This window comes from Copadichromis virginalis, linkage group LG17, assembly GCF_057382275.1.
Source record: "Copadichromis virginalis isolate Kocher_CV1m ecotype Utaka linkage group LG17, C_Virginalis_male_GT1.1, whole genome shotgun sequence".
NCBI lineage: Eukaryota > Metazoa > Chordata > Actinopteri > Cichliformes > Cichlidae > Copadichromis > Copadichromis virginalis.
In genome coordinates this window covers 22,335,321-22,353,147 of record NC_140634.1, presented here as the reverse complement: position 1 = coordinate 22,353,147, position 17,827 = coordinate 22,335,321, and the positions used below count along the sequence as shown (strand labels likewise).

At 39.5% G+C, this 17,827-nt stretch overlaps 1 long non-coding RNA gene across 1 annotated transcript; it reads left to right on the top strand.

Annotated features, from left to right (window-relative positions):
- The first annotated feature begins 5,397 nt into the window (after positions 1–5,397).
- On the top strand, positions 5,398–6,897 carry LOC146689408 (uncharacterized). Its single transcript, XR_014916033.1, has 3 exons — positions 5,398–5,554; positions 6,398–6,591; positions 6,686–6,897. It is a non-coding gene; the product is annotated as an uncharacterized LOC146689408 (long non-coding RNA).
- The last annotated feature ends 10,930 nt before the right edge of the window (positions 6,898–17,827 follow it).

Here is a 17,827-nt window from a genome sequence, read left to right as displayed (position 1 = left end):
AGACCTTGTTTTCCTTAGATGCCTCTATGAGCTCTGTACAGTGACATAAACCAGTTCTCCACCTGCTGTAGGTTCTGGTTAGAGTGACCCCCCAGCTCAGAACAGATCTCAAGAGCAGAAGAAGAACTACTGTTGCCAGATCTTCTCTGTAGAAGAAGCTGAATCATAGCATAACAGCAACATGGAAAGTGAGGCAGCTGGTAGCAAAACCATGAGATGGGAAGGGCCAGGGCTAGCTGCTTAATCCCTGGACTTTCAAAATAAGAGCGCGTGGATTATGAAACTAAATGATTTGCAGATGGTGAAATTCAGAACATGTAATTTTGCTTATAAAACATATACTTGGGTTGGTTGTCCTAATATATAAGTTGCTACCCAAGTAAAGTTAATGTGTAGGGAGATGCTGAGCAATACACATGATTGGTTTTGATGAGTATTTGTAAGAATTTTTCTAAACATAATTAATCCTGACACTCACATGCCGTGTTTGGCATTTAGAGGGAAACGAGGAGTTGTGTGGGCTGCTAGAAGCAATGTGTGTCCCCGTCCTGCTGTCCAATCAATGTGAGAGGACAGGAAAGGAAGGGCTGAGGGCCAGCACAACAATTTGTAACACCCTCACTTCACAGTGTGCACACGTCACTAAACGTTACTCTCAACGTACACGTACTTGCACACACAAATGTGCAGGTTTTGTCTCACCGGCTGGGAAATGGATAATGCGTGTGTTATCAGTGCAGCTGTAAGGTGCTCTTATCAGCCTCCTGAGGAAGTTGGACAGATATCACTTCTGGTGGCAAAGACATGGACTACATACGGCACAGATAGCAGTCATTTAGACACACAAAAAGAACACAAGCGCACACACCCACACACAGTTGGAGACACCCTGTATTAAAGGGTTTGGCAGCCGTGTTGAAACCGTCAGACAGCCAATCAGGGGATCGATGGCAGCCGTGACTCGCCCAATGACCCACACTGTTATCTCCACAGGCCAAACCTCCCCTCCCTTCAGCCTCTCTGTGCACTTTGCTGTAGCTTTTCTTGCCTTTCCCTGCCTCCTCTCTAACATTTCTTTGCTTCATCAATTGGTAAAAAACTTTCTTTATTTCTTTCTCTTCTTCTTGCATTCTTTCTTTCTTTCTTTCGCTCTGCATGCTGTGAGTTTGGTCATGGAGCGTGTGATGAGTGGACTTAGAGGCTGAGAGCTGTTTTTTTCAAACTTTTTGTCATATTTCGATTTTCGTTTATGACTTACTGGTTATATTTTTTAACTGTAATTTTCTTCTTTTTGTTAGTGTTTTTGGTTATGACTCCTCTGCAGGGATGGTGTCCTCTCACCTCTGTGGAGAAGGTGCTGTTAGCAGTTGGAGTCAAAGCGGGGCATGGAAATATTCCTGTATGATTAAAGGAGTTGTTTTTGTAAAGTAACCTGAGGTGATTATTCTACTAACTGAAAGTGGGATTTCAATAAATGATGAGTTTAAGTTTTCCCCTTGGCTGTACTGTCCACCCGAATTACATTGTCCGGAGTTCTGCCCTTTGTATCTAACAAAGCGCTGGCACAGGTGCTTAAATGATTCTGAAGAATGGCCACCGGATTCAAAACTGTGAGTTTAGGGTGAGGGACTTGAGACTTAAGTTTATGTACCTGGACTCACCAACCCAGTCATTAGAGAGGAGGGATATTACATGGTCTTTGCAAATTCCGGTGTGATGAAATACTTTGAGTGTGTAGATGTGAGGCACAAGAGGATCACTGGCTGGGACCGCTGTCCCTACACAGTGGAGTTGATGGTTTCGGTCAGCTTTCCAGGTGAGGGCAACAGTGAAAGTCCTGAGGATGTTGGAGATAATGTTAATTGATGAGTGTGTTGTGGAGAGAGTGAAGGCTAGGAGTGCTGTCAGAGGCTCTGCAGCTGCCAATGTTGACACAGACGGCGTGTCAGCTTGTGGTTGCAGCTCTGAGTTGGAAGTTTTTCCACAGCCCAGTTGCAGTTCAGACACAAAGACTGGACATGGTTTGGTAGCTAGAATAGGATCTCAAATAATTCAGGAATATTCAAAAGATAATTGGCGAGCTTCAGTTTGGACATTGGCGAGACGTGTCAAGAAGCTGAACAGGTTGGTTGCCAAGGTGAAAGTGTGGCAGATATGGAGTGTGACTATGAATCAGATTCAGATTGTTTATATGTTGCTGAAAGTATTTCCCAAAATTGTATTCGACAGATGAAATTAACTTTTTTTTGGACGATCATTATGGGAGATCAGTTTTTGTAACAGACTATTTTCCTGATGTTAAGAAGTTTATAAAGTCTGTAAAAACAATACAAAATTGGGATTTTGCCCTTTTAAAGAACTGGAGACCATTGACTCTTTTATGTACCAATTATAAAATTCTTTCAAAGGTGTTACCTAGCAGATTTAAAAATTTTATTGACCTTTTAGTTCAAGTCGACCAGTCGTATTGTCTCCCAGACAGCTCTATGTTAGATAATGCATTTGTTGTGAAAGATGTATTCGATGTATGCAAGACATATCACCTAAATGTGGGGATCGTCTCTATTGATCAAAAGAAGGAATTTGATCGTGTAGATCATAGGTGTCAAACTCTGGCCTGCGGGCCAACTTTGGCCTGCAGCCTAATTACATTTGGCCCGCGAAGCCATACCAAATTACTATTAGAGCTGGGCTACTGGTATTATACAGCTAATATATATATCGTTTAGTATTAAGCTTTGCTTGTTCCATATTCAGTTTTTCAGCAAAACTTGTTTGAGTCCATAAGAAAAGATTCATTCTTATATCTGGAGGAAGATTTTTTTTTTCAATAAATACTAATGTTAGCCCGCGACTTTGTTCCAATTTTGAATTTTGGCCCACTGCATATTTGTGTTTGACACCCCTGGTGTAGATCATACTTTCTGTTTTCAACTTTCAAAGCATTTGGTGTGCGAAATGTTTTTCTTTCTTGGGTAAGATTACTCTACACTAATGCTAGTTGTGTTGTGAAGGTTGGGGGTGGGTTGAGCAGCCTTGTATAGTCAATAGAGGTATTAGCCAGGGATGTCCTATCTCGGGTTAGTTATATAGCTAAGCAATTGATCCTCTTTTATTTAGATTGAGAGCTAGAGTAAAGTGTTTTACTTTACCGGTTTTGGGTCAGCCCTTGCGTAGTTGTTTCATTTAATGCTGACGATATTAAAGTTTTTATTAGCAATCGACATGATGTGCATGAACTGAGGGAGAGCTTATCTTCCTATGAAAAGGCTTCTTCAGCTAAAGTTAACCAGGACAAACGTGAGGCTTTATTGGTGGGTAAATGGTATATAGTTGGCATTCCAACCCTGCCAGGAAATTTATGCTGGGGAAGGAATTGTATTAAAACATCGGGAGTATTTATAGGTAATTAACATTCTCAAAAACAGAACTGGAAGGGAGTACAGGAAAACTTTGACTCCAAGTTGTCTAAATGGAAATGGCTGCTACCCCAGCTGTCCTACATGGAGAGAGCTCTAATTGGCAACAATCTGGTCGCCTCATCCCTGTGGCACAGGCTTTTCAAGATGGCTCCACCTGCTGGGCTCATTAAAGATGGTCAGTGTCTTATTGTGAATTTCTTCTGGTCTGGGCAACACTAGCTAAATAAATCTGCCCTCTTTATTCCTGTGTCAGAGGAGGGGAAAGGACTTATCTGACCATTCTATCACTCAGTGTTGAATGCTTGAAAAACATTGAATATTTTCCATAATTCTGACGCTAGGATGTGCAACGTTACCACTTCAAGTCCATTAGAGTCTTAACCCTTTAGAGCCGGTCAGAGCGGGCACGCTCTGTTTTGCGTAACTATTTTTAAATCCCGGTAGCTCTCCAACCACGTAAGCTAGCGCAATAATTTTTTTTGCATATGAAACCAGAGGAGTTGTACTTACATCTTATGCCATCAGCTTGTCCTAGGTCACAGTTTCCTTCCACATAAAGCTTTGCAAAAACTGCATAAAAAGCGCTTGCAGCAACAAAAACATAATATTCCAGAAACACGCTTTGCCGATCCGATCAGCTGTTCATAACACTTCCTACGTTGGAATAGACGTCAGCACAAACTTTTGCATGTCCGCCATTACCTGAAACCGGAAGTGACGTCATTTTTGCGGAAATGTAGTTTTTTTTTACCATCAGGGCCACAGGGCCTCTACTGGTGTTTTTAAAAGTTATCTTTGACTTTATGACTTTCTGTGTCGTTTCTGGGATGCTTAGGACTCATATTGCACTGCTGGAAATAGTTTATTTTGATGCATATGCTGCGTTTTTGCAAATTTGCAGTATAATATTTATTTTCGTTTTTCCTGCAGTGTATAAAAATTGGTGTATTTCAAAAATAAAACTATGAAGACACTCAAAATAAATTTCCTGTGGTAGGAAACTATTTTGTGCAACTTTTTTGTATTTATAGTTTTGAGGGATAAGCCTCTTAAATTTCTCTAACTAGAAATATATGTTAAAAAAGCAAAAACGATTTTCAATTTTTTTGTAGTTTATTGCACTATTTTGCAATTTATGTAATTACTATGCACTTAATGAATACATATTATTAAAATCTGGGCTATAATTGTTGTATTGATGTATAGCAACTTGAAATGCTCCCAAAAATGGCACCACACCATGTAAAAATATAATATAAGCTCTGGCGGACTTGGTTCTATGGTAGGTCTTAAAGGGTTAAAAAGGATTCTGGAAGAGGTCAGGCAGTCCCTACCCGTGCCACTGAGAGTATTTGCTGAAAACCATGCTCTAGCTGACCAGTGGAATGATGAATATGAGTATGTATTTCCAGTAAATTCAGTCACCCCAGCTTCTGATAGTTGGCATGAATGAGAGTTGACCACTTCTTTCTCTGAGAAACCCTGTGTTAGGTGTTCTCAGTTCATATGGGAAGAAGCACCAAAGTTGTGTCAAGGTGCTACACTCTGGCTGGTGTCAGAGTTGAGTTGGACACAGGTTTTTGGTACAGACCTTACCCCTGAAGGTAGATAAAGGGTCCTGTATTAGCTATCTGTTGTAAAAATGGTTGGTGACCTCCAGCAGAGGATTATAAAATGGATCGATAGCTACAAACAGACACAGAGTTCACTTTGACCTAAGTGCTAGAGAGGGATGTCCTTTTTGTGAACATCAAGATTCATTAGAACATTTGTTTGAGTCTTGTTCAAAGTTAAAAAGCCTGTTTAGGTTTTTGCAGGTTTTTGGTCTCAAGTACAGCGCTATAAAAAGTAAGACTGTTATCCTAATTAATTTTCTTCTTGGTGTGGCAAAGTTAGGAATTTGGAAAATAAGGAGAAACAAAATGTTTGGTAAGGGTTGGACCAATGTGGTGCTAAATTTTAAGGGCTTGTGTAACCCAGTTCCTAAAATCATCTCAAACAGAAAGAGAAGAAAAATTAAAACATTTAATGTTCATTGTTCTGTTCTTACTGTCCCGGTTAATGAAAGTGAAATGAGATCAAAATAATTATTTAAACATAGAAGGGATGCAGATTATATATGATATGCTCTGGTAAGATAAGATAAGATAAGATAAGATAACCTTTATTAGTCCCACACGTGGGAAATTTGTTTTGTCACAGCAGGAAGTGGACAGTGCAAAAGTTATGACGCAAAAATTAGAATACAATAAGAATAAATACAGTACACAGCTGTACAGAATAGAATAAAATAATATACTATATACAGTAGAATAAAATAGAATAAAAATATACAATAAGATAAAAATAGAATACGAATGCTATATACAACTGAGTAAAAATACAACGATGCCAGAAAGGATTATTGCACTTAGTGTTATTGCACATGTGTGGATGTGTGTGTTTGTTCAGTTAAAGTCTTTGTTGTGGAGTCTGACAGCAGTGGGGAGGAAAGACCTGCGAAATCTCTCCGTCCCACACCGTGGGTGCCGCAGTCTCCCACTGAAGGAGCTGCTCAGTGCTGTCACAGTCTGCTGCATGGGGTGGGAGACGTTGTCCAACACGGATGACAGCTTAGCCGCCATTCTCCTGTCACTCACCACCTCCACTGGGTCCAGAGGGCATCCTAGAACAGAGCTGGCCCTTCGGATCACCCTGTTCAGTCTCTTCCTGTCCCCAGCAGAGATGCTGCCGCCCCAGCAGACCACACCATAAAAGATAGCAGAAGCCACCACAGAGTCATAGAAGGTCATAGAAGGTCTTCAGGAGTGGGCCCTCCACCCCAAACGACCTGAGTCTCCGCAGCAGGTACAACCTGCTCTGCCCTTTCCTGTAGAGGGCGTCTGAGTTATGAGTCCAGTCCAGTCTGTTGTTCAGATGAACACCAAGGTACCTGTAGCTGTCCACAGCCTCAATGGATCGATAGCTACAAACAGGTCAAACAAGGGTTAAGTTTCTCAGAGGGTTGATGAGCTCTGATGAGAGCCTATTGTTTTACTCCACTCCTCACATGTCAGCCAATCGGTGAAGCTCTAGGCAGCTCTTGTCCCTCCTTAGTACCAGCTCCCAAGTTTTCAGTCTCTTGCTTCTACAGCCGAACAGAGCAGACGGACTAAAACTTTTGTTATCGGTAAGCTGGAGAAATTAACCTCTAACGAGTTAAAAAAATACCATCTAAACTGATATTTTTCACAAATTATGTATTTGCACTTTTTGTTGTCAAGGGCAGAGCGAAACCGGAGGGTTTACTGAGCTGTGGCTCCACGTAAATGCTGAGCATCCACTCGACGGCGGTAAGCTAAATGTGGCTAATCAGACACGTGATGTGCGGAGTGTGGGTACAGTTGTTCGATGTCTCTGAAACGCACTGTTGTTATGCTAGTTAGAGCATTAACTAAGTCATTAACATGTGAAAAGCTGTAAATGGTTAAAGCAGCTAAAAATAACTTTATGAGAGATAATTGGAAGCAGACTTTATCCTGCTTCCTGTTTAAATTTTGATGTCAATCGGTTGTTTTACAATACTCAGTATTGAACACTTGGAGGTAATTTTTAGTGTATTTCCACTTGTACTGGTAGGCCTATGGTACAAGCGGTACAAGCGGGATTAAGCACGTCTATTTTAATACTCCTATTTGTGGACTGAGTCCTTGTGTTTACGTGTTATTGAAATTGATTATTTGCACTTTGTTCAATTTCTGATAAGCATTTGCATATTATTCCATTTCTTAAAAGGGGTAATATACTTATTTATTTGTGATTAGATATATAACTCCACGTAAGTGCTACACTTGGTCGAATCAAACTGAAAGTGGAGCATGCTTTTTATGATCTTAGTTGTAATTAAAAGATGTTTACAGACTTGTGGTGTATTAGAAATGTTTTATGTTCACTGGTTGAAGTTAGAAAGGATAGGTTTTTGCAGTTTTAGGATTATATTACTACTCTTGGTATATTTTTACAAGTGCACATGAATTTAAGTGTGTGCGTGTGTTTTTAGTATTTGCAAACTTTTTGACATGTGAGTAACTGTTTTTTTTCTTGAACTGTGATATGAATAAATGCGCATTTTAAGGTATTTCGTTCTTTCTTTCTATGGCCTGGTCCCACCCCTCTGTCCTTCTCCTTCTTTCCCGGCAGTCTGGTTTTTCTGGTCTAATGAACCTGGGGGTCTCAGGGCAGCCTCTGCTGGGTTGATTAGGATCCTCATTAAAGAGAGGACCAGACCAGACTCCCTTCACTCCCTCCTCCCTATCTCGTCCATCTCCCATCTCTCCTTTCCCCTCCCGCTTCCTCTCTTTCCACACTGCCCCGTCACACAGAGTGGCATTTTTAATTACCGCTGCTCATCATAAAAGCAAGACCCATTACACATATCACTGTGTGTAACTGTGTGTGTTTTCATCCATCCTTTTCTTTCTCTTTCTTCACTGATCTGTTGGCTCTGATCTTCTGTCCGTGGGAAGGCTCATCGTGAAAACACACATTAATGGCCCACTAGCTGGCATTTTTAACGCTGTGAATAGACAAATAAACACCATGGTCTTTATTGTTTGCTTTAGACCGTTTGATGCTTCCAGCAGGCAGTAATGAGCAAAAAATAACTTCATGATATAGAGGAAAGAAAAATAAAAGATGCGGGTGTAGGAAGCAAAGTCTACAGTGCATAAAAATCAACAAAAATACTTTAATAAAGTTAAAAGGTAAAGAAGCAGACTGTAAAGATGGAAGATTGGAAGGAAGGCGAGAGGAGGGTAGGGTTAAATCTGAGTTTTTGCTGTTGCTATTTGCTCAGTGATGGGATCAGATCAGCACTGCTCCAGAGGATGCTCGGGGCCAAAAACTAAATCTGATTATGTCGCCTGAGAAGACTAATCTCTCTTGAATCTGTCTTCCTCTAATTCCAAAAACAATACTGTAAGCTGTGTGTGTGTTTCTGTGTGCACACACACCAGTCAGCCACAACAATAATATCACCTGCTTAAAACTACATAGGTGTCCTGCACATGGCCAAACATGGTTCGGTCCAATTGGGGTACCTTGGGGATGTGTCTGGCACCTGGCTTTTGGGTCAGCAGGTACAGTCTTGAAGTCTGAAGACCAACACCATAGTTAGCTCAATGTTATTAAAATAGTACACTAAGAAAGAGGTAAAAGAGAAATGAACATAATGCATAGCTGAAGTGTTTGGAGAGCAAACCAATGAAGGACGCTAAAGAAAAAACAGGAAAAATAAAAGGTGACTAGGACAAATCACTCACAGATTTTTAGATGGTGGCAGCAGTTTCACCAGAAAAAGAAAAAAAGCTTCAAGAAGAGTGCTGAAGCTGGCTTCAGCTCCTGCTGGGTATTTATTCTTTAGTGGGAAATTGATGCTATAGCTACATCATAACTGCAAACCCGTCTGAAACCCTACAGTATAACCTGACATGTAACTATACTTTGGGTCAGTACTCCCCATAATCAGCCTGTTCAATACAATTGATTCCTTCGATACATTTCTGTCTGGATTTTGGTCTGAATTTATCAGAGAATAACAATCATCCGCTCAATATATGGGATAATAATCATAGCATCTATATAAGGACTCACAAATCCCAGGAATGTCCTGGATGGATACTATCGAAACTATTCGAATGGATGCGAAAAAATATCAAAAAGAAGTAGAGTGGGGCGATCGATCTTAAAAATCGATAGTATCGATGCCAACGCTGGTATTGGTTTCAGATCAATACTTAGGCAACATACATAAAAAGCTGAAAGGTGTCTTTTGTTGTGTTAACTAATATAGAAGACAACATCACAGTGATTTGGTGGTCATAAAAAAGTGTTCAAATTGATGACAATTGATCTCATAACTCAAGACGCACTGCTTCCTCTACATAAGCTGCCTTTATTGGTGTCAGTATTGGTATCAGCAATACCAAAACTTTTAGCATCACACAGCAATACAAAGAAGTGGAAAATCTTGGCCACTGATGTAGATCAGGCCTTACTGGTTTACCCAAAAACAATACTGTAAGCTGTGTGTGTGTGTGTGTGTGTGTGTGTGTGTGTGTGTATATATGACTATACTGTGAATAAAGTTCACACACACTGCTAATAGACTTATGCTAGTTTATGTTAGCTAGCTAGTGACAGAACTGATAACTAAGAAATAAAAACAAAGCTAAAACTAAAAAGCAGCCTAATAGAGTAATTTTTGTATTTCCCCTAGCTAAAGCAAATAGGTTTATCTTAAAAAAACAACTAGAATATGCTGTCCACATTCACTTTCTGTCTCTTTAGTAGAAAGTGGTTTTTCATTGCTAGCTAGCTGCATGGAAATGGGAAAACCCACTTGTTTGCCATAGAGTTTGTAGAGTAGTTTATAATTGAGGACTGTGGAGGAGAGGCTGCTGGTGTCAGGTGCACTGGTGGTTCACTGGACTGACAGTCTGGAGTCCGATACTGTTTGATTTTTCCTCCCCAGTGCATTGAGTGGTGCTGATGTCCGCAAGATGCAGTCAACCTGTACATAATACCTTACTAAGTATCTTACTGAAGCACCATCACAAATCTTTCTGAGTTGAAAATATGTGAACTATGGCTTTTTTAAATAGAATGTATACACAAAGGAAATGGGTGCACTACACCTGTTATATTTTAATATTAACCAGATCATGTGAACTTATAGGGACAGATGCAGGTTTCTGGCTTTTTAAACATCCACCACTTTTTATGAAATGCTCACCAACCTTTTAACAGAAAAAATGGTAATGCCAAAATGTACGAGACTTAGTTATTATTTTGTAACACTGAGTGTTTGGTTTGACTGGTTGCCCAGCACTGGTTAGAAATGCAACTTTCAGTTTCTTAGAATGAAAACTGTAGTAGTTCTAGTAATATAGACTTAATATAGACTTAGCCTCTATGCACATATTGTTTATTTTAGTTAGCCATGTGGAGATCTGGTGGTCATTGCCAAGCCAAGGCATGTTAGCATGAAGAAGCTCACATATTAAAAGATCATTAAGGTAAAGAATGAACTTGGAAATACACTTTTACTACATGCCTACAGTAAAAAGTATTTTTACCCCAACAACTATTTTCCAATAATAATAAAAAAAGGATCACTTGAAGACCCTCAAAAACTTGAAATATGTAGCTTGTTGTAATTTTACTTATGAGTTTGACATCTCTCTGTTGATCTTCAATACTTATGTATAAAAGATGACTTGGTGACACCAAAACTACTTTTGAAGTGAATTACTGTCCATTATGCAACATAAAGTAGAGTAATGTGGAAACTGAAGGGCTTGAGTTTATATAAGTTGAGGGTGATATTTTTACTCAAGTAGGAGACAAAGTGTATATGTTCATAGTTTTTGGAATTTACATTGAGGCTCTTTTTTTTTCAAATGAAGAAAAGTAATAGGTAAGATTTTATATATTGTTACGAATTTTCAATGTGGTAAATTCATGTTAAAAACAAATAATTTCAAGAAGAGTGTTTAATCTGTATTCTGACATTATGTCTGGGGGGATTTTAACAATTGTCTGTGTTATAGCAACAGACTTAGCAAAAATCCTGTCCCAAATCCTTCATTTCCCTGTAGATAAGCTTAGCGAGCATTTGTTTCTTTTATATGACAACAAAAATGCAACAAAAATGAGCTACAGGATCCTACGGAAATGACCAGTTAGCAAAATTAAAGTGATTTATGTGGCAAATTGCAAATATTATAAAAAACTGTGGCCTGCCATTATGGCCACCACATACCGGTAATTAGGCGTTTGAAACCACTTGCATGGCTTTTTCTATATACCCATTAAAGTGTAAGTAAAGGCAGACACAAGGGGATCTGATTTTGGTGGCAAATTGTACAGTAAGCTATTTCCTTTTTTTATGAGTGAAGGGATTATTCATCAATGCATTAGCCCATGGTCCAATATCCACCAAAGCTCTTTGTTTTGTTTGCTGTTTTCCCCAACTTTTGGACAAATTCATCAGTCTAGCACATTATAAATATCCACAGAAGTACCTGCAAAGATCTGACATGACTCTAAAGCATGTATTGTTGAGCACAGTAGTTCAGTTAGAGCTGATCTAGAAGTAGATCTGCTATGAAATATCTATGAACATGCAAATACGAGTCTTCTCTCAGTGTTTCGACTGCAAAGAGATTTCTTTGTGTGTATTTTGGATTATCCATTTGTTTAAAGTATTTTCAAAAAGGCTGAAACATTTGTTTTCTAGTTAAGAGGAAATTTCTTGTAATATATATTATACTATATCTTCTTTGGCTCAGAAGCCTTTGGGAAAATTCTGTTCTGTGATGCTTGTTCTTGCAGACATGCATGCATGCACACACATTTCTTCTGTCACAATGCATTAGGTATAGGAAGTGTTCAGTGAACAGTTAGATAAGGAGCGCACACATACACAAGTGTTTGTTCTGCTCACTGACTTCCTGTTAGCACACCCTTCCACTAATTAGACTCTATTAAAGGTGGCGTTCATAACTCTGGAGATTTCTTTAGTTGACACACCGCTCAGTGTTAAAAATACCTCCAATTAGACACAGCTTTGACACTCCATCACATCCGACCACCCAGAAAGATGAGACTTTACCCTGCCTCGACAGGTGTTTGACTTCCAACCACCAGTCAAAAAAGTCACATAAGTTTTTTTCCCTCTCTGTAATGGTCTGGCAACTCCTGGAAATTGAGGGTAGAGATAGAGATCATCCTCACAGAGGGCGAGGGAGAGGAAGCAGAGGGTTTATCAACAAAAGCAGCGCTTGGGGATTTACTGGACAAAGAATTGAACTCAGGCTAAACTCCCCAGTGGCTGATGGGGAAGCAAAGCACGGGCTTTTCTTTGGCTAAATATCAGAGTTGTCTTCTCCTCCTCTCTGCTTTTGTCTCCCTTTTGTCTCATTATGGTGCCATCTTTATCTGTCACTCTCTTTATCAGTAACTGAAGCATCTGCTATTAGCTTAGCCTGCTAACTTGTGATAAAAGTCTTGTGGCAACATCACAAGCCTCCTCCTCATCTTTTCATTTTGAAGAGTGAAGATGGAATGAGGAAGAAAGAGTCGGTGCACTGGTATTTTGGGTTTCCCCCCCCGTTTCTGGGGGATGTTCTGTCAGCACACCAGCAGCATCTAAGCTAACCCAGGCCAGCATCGGAAATGTCACTCGGTGCATTAGCATTTAGCCACCACGCTCTGCTGTCAGTCTGGGTTTATCTTTGACACCCCCTATGGTCTATCACCTTAGCTCCCAGCCCCCACTTTCCAGTTAGGCATTGTACTAATAAGGCACGGGAACAGTAGAATTTATCAGAGCTAGACACTCCCGCCCCACCAGCCATTACTCATCCACACACCCGGACATGCCAACAGTGGCTAATTGCTTTCTTTAACATTGGCACATGTGACATTCAGCAGAGCCTCACGGAAGGTAGATGGGCTCCTTTTCACAGCAACCGTACGGCTGACCTCATAAAGAGCTTATAAAGATCTGCTGGAGAACCTTCTTCTGCGCAGTCTGTGTCTAAGCATATAGCATATCAGAAAATAAATAAGAAACAATTGACAGCAATATATACAGAGAGATAACCTTAAGGAAAGGTTAAGATCCCCTGGCATTTTGCGTATGTGGGACACAGAAGCAACCTTAGTCAAAGTTTCTGTTGCTAACGCTTTTGCTTTTCTTTTTAACCAGCTATGTTTAGGTTTTAATTAAGATTACCATATGATTCCCTGCAGACAAATAGAAAAAGTATTTGATTGCTAAACTGCAAGAAAAAGGAGTTAGAGAATACTACTGTGGTGACAAGGGAACTAATTTAAAGTGATTTATGTGACAAATTTCAGATGCTGTGAAAATCCGTGGACCTTCTATATGGCCACCACACAAATAAACCCTGGTAACCTCTTGCATGACTTGTTCCACATACCTATTAATGTTTAAGTAAAGGTAGATGCAAGGGGATCTGATTTAGGTGGCAAAATTGTACGGTAAGCTATTTCCCTTTGTTGTGAGTGAAGGGATTATTCATCAAAGCGATGGCGGATGGTCCAATATCTAACAAAGCTCTTTTTTTGTTTGGTGGCAAAAGATTAATGAACAGACTAGACTGACATTTCCAACAGGAAGGACATTGATCTGGAGGCCTTCTGAAGATCCTCATTGTCCTGTTTACCCTGCAAAAAATGGATGACAGTGAGGAAATATGTATTCTATCCACACAATTTACGCACAGTGGCTGTATGAACGCACACACAAATACACATACTCTGTAATCCAAAGGGCAAGATCAGAATTTCATAAGCTACCATATTTGTTATTAATCAGGGACTCTTTCATAACATCTAAAAAGATTTTTCCCTCTTTTTTTATGTGTTTTATTTTAAAAAAAATTGACTGGCACATGAAGATACTTTGTTGGCATCGGACTAGAGTCAGAAGGGACCTAAACTGTTTTCTTTTGGAAATCAAACACATTCAAGCCATTTGGTTTACTGACCTGCAGTAAGAGTGAAAAAAACAGAAATAGAACTTTTTTGGGAAAATTTAAATGAGCCAACTGTCTCAATTCCCCATTGACTTGATCTAGCATTGCTAACAAATGCTGATTGGAGGCTGTTGCCAATAAACTTTTTAGATGTCCCTTGGTTTTGGCAAGTTGATAAGATAGTTCAGCCTTTTCTGCCAACATTATCATTAATGCACTCTTCTTGTACTAATGCAGACATCAGTAAGGGAAGTTGTACACAGCACAACACAATCCACATAATGATTAGGTGTGGTTTCAAGTAAAAAAAACGTGCACCCAATGAGTACTGCAAAACCCGAGGAGTATGTTGGAAAATTCAGTCACAATTCATACGTTAGCATCTTTCAGTGTAAAAAGTAGGTTCATACCACTGTCTGTGTAGCTATCAGATATACAGTAACCTCAAAAAGAAAAAAATTCAACCAAAAAGGCGCTTTTGTGCAGGGTTTTTTTTTTTACAAACTAAAGAGGCGACGTACCTTCTCTGCAAGTTTAACTGCAACACTCACACTTGAGTGTTTTCTACTCAAAAACAGAAAGTTGGCCACCAGGTGTGAGCCAATCACAATGCAACAGTAAACCACTATACAATAAAACAGTAAACCGTGTATTGTATAGTGTATGTAGGCATGGTCACGGCAATCCACTGAATTTCAAATTGAGCATCAGAATGAGAAAGAAAGGTGATTTAAGTTGCATAGTTGTTGTTGCTAGACAGGCTGGTCTGAATATTTCAGAAACTGATGATCTACAGGGATTTTTTTCAAACACTGATCTCCAGGATCTTCAGATTTTTCTCCAAAAAAAGAGAAATTATCAAGTGAGTGGTAGCTGTATGCACAAAAAGGCCTTGATGAGATCAGAGGACAATTGCCAGTCTGCTTTGAGCTGATAGGAAGGGAACACTAACTCAAATAGTGTGACAAACCAAGGTATGCAGAAGAGCATCTCTCAACAGACAACATGTCAAACCTGGTAGACCAGGGACTACCAAAAATGACAACATCGGGAGACATTTGGGTCAGTTAAGAACAGCAAAAACACAAAACGTAAGCTTTGATTGGACAACAGAAGACTAGAAAAACATTGCCTAGTCTCAATTTATGCTTTGACATTCAAATAGTAGAGTCAGAATTTGGCATAAAGAACGAGAAATCATGGATCCATCCTATGGGATTGGAGATATTTTCCTGGCACACTCCGGGCCCCTTACTATCAGCTGAGCATCATTTAAACCCTATAGCCTGCCTGAGTGCTGTTGCTGACCATGTCCATCCCTTGTGTACTTGTTTCGTTTCAGCTATCGTTTACGGTCCCTGTAGTTTTTCTCCTCTGCTCTCCACTTCACACACACACAGCAGAGCAAAGTAATGAAGTGCAGGTAAAAGTGTAAGTGCAATAGAAAATTGACTTATCTTTGAAAAGACGCTGATTAGAGCTTTACTTTTTAAGGTAGGATCAAACCATGGTAGTTTTGCCATCTTACAATTAAGATAAGATAAGATAACATTTATTAGTCCCACACGTGGGAAATTTGTTTTGTTAAAGCAGAAAGTGGACAGTGCAATGTTACATAGAAAAATTTGAAAAACACTGAAATAAGATCAGAATAAGATACTGTACACAACTGTACACAGTAGAATAGAATAAAATAAAATACCCACTAATGCCCCACTAATAAATTGCTATGTTGAGAAATCTAGAGTGACAGTTGTGGGATTTTGAATTTAAATATTTCTGGCCAATAACAGTAGTGAACAAGCGTTTTTGTGGAACAATGACAACATACCGCAGCTATCTGTGGACTGTCTGTGTTGTGTCTGAAGAAAAGAGCCAGAACCTGCAGAGGCTGTCTGACCCCCAGGCCGGGTTAAAGGCTCCTTGCCCTGTGCCACTCATATTAATATATCCCAGCGCTGTCTGGTTACCATGCCTAATGCGAGCAGATGGAGCCCCGCTGTTGCTTCGCCAATCAAAATAATGTCATTATAGTGGAATAATGGCTGTGCTTGCCAGTAATGCCAGAGAGAGGGGGGAGAGATGAAGAGAAGACAGGGTGTTTTTATTGTCCCCGAGAGGACAGTAAGATCCAATCAGCGGGGTGTGACTTACAGTCTAGGAGCCTCAAGCCTATCCACAGCACCTCCCCTCAACTCCAACTATCGCCTTCACAGACAGTCTGGGGAGCTCGGGGAGCAGCCTTCATAACAAGGAGAAAGATACTGTACATAAACACACTGGGAGTACAATGGCCACTTTTCTTTTTGAATTTCATGCTGTATGAATTAATAAGCGGCTGTGGGTGATATGCATTTGTGGTTGTGCAAGACTTTTGCATATAGGCAGCTAATAATGTGTGCATGTGTGTGCGTGTGGCTGTGTATTTGGCCGGCTCTCCAGTTATTGCTTTTGAAGTTGTTAATTAAACCCTCAACCATCTGGTAGCTCAATGAAATTACGCTGAGCTTCTCGGCCATGAAAAAAAAATCTGACTGACTGAAGAAATTAATAAATAAATAGATTAATAATTTAATAAATGCTCCAAATATCTCTTGTCTAAGCGAGGGAATAACAAGAAGTCTTATTAATGTAAATTCAGTGCTCGGTGCTGTCACCCCAGTTGCGAGTTGCATGTTGAATGCATGCATTGCTGAGTGCATGCTCATAAGGGCTTACAGGTGAATCAAAGACAGCTGTCAGAGTGTCAACCTTTGATCTCGCCCAATGTCTTCTTTCTCTCAAGATATTCAACTCCTCACTTTTTCCTGTCTGTCACAAGCTGCATCCTTCCACGCATGGCAGAAAATGCACACCTCATTTAGATTTTCTTGCGTGTGCGTCTCTTTGTAGAAAATACTCCAATGTAAAACACTGTTGCACATGTTTTACAGTCACTAATATTACACTAATGGTGTTTTCCATATGGTTGCGTGGAAAATAATTACATTTTTACAAGGCCTGCAGGATATGAGGAAAATCTGTGATGTGCGATAACATTGTTCAATAGTCTGCTGACAATATGACTTGTGATAAATAAACAAATATTAAAGCATGCGTTTCAGTTATAGAGTTCAGTTCAGGTTTTAGCCCTAAGTTTGTGGAGCACTTAGGTGCTGAGGATAGCAGCTGTACGATGCTGCCGGCTCTCTCATCTTCTAATAATCAGGTTGGTGGTATTAGCCACCTGTGGGTTACCCTGTGTAATATTATGCATGGCCTTTTGAATCAGTGATTTTAATCTGATGAGACTCCATAAACAAATAAAGGTTTAAATGTTTTATATGTATTTTTATAACAGCTCAGTAATAATGTGGCAACTAGGTGGAAACAAGACAGAAATAATATGGAAATAGCACACTATTACTACCTAATTATCAAATAATCAGTCATCGTATCCAAGAATAGTCACTGACTATAGGCGAGTTAGACTACACCAAACGTATGTAATTGGGCAATAATGTAATAATAACAAACTGGAGGTAATAAAGTGTTAGCAAACGGATGGAAAACCAACTAGTAATAGTATAGTAAAGAGTAAAGTACTGATGACAAGATGATAACTTATTAAATAAAATGTGTGAATTTGAATTTTTATATGCTAACTTTAAAATGGTAGTAACCTCATCATAATAAGCTAATATTGGTTCATTCATATTAGGAAAGTATTACCTTATATGTAATTAACCTTACATTATGTCCCCACTTCGTTGTTTGAAGGTAACAGTGTAAATATCTTCAGTGTTTTGGATTATTACTACAGCAGGCCCTGCTAGTGTCGTAACAGCTAATACTCTTGCTAACTGGTTTTGTTTCCACATT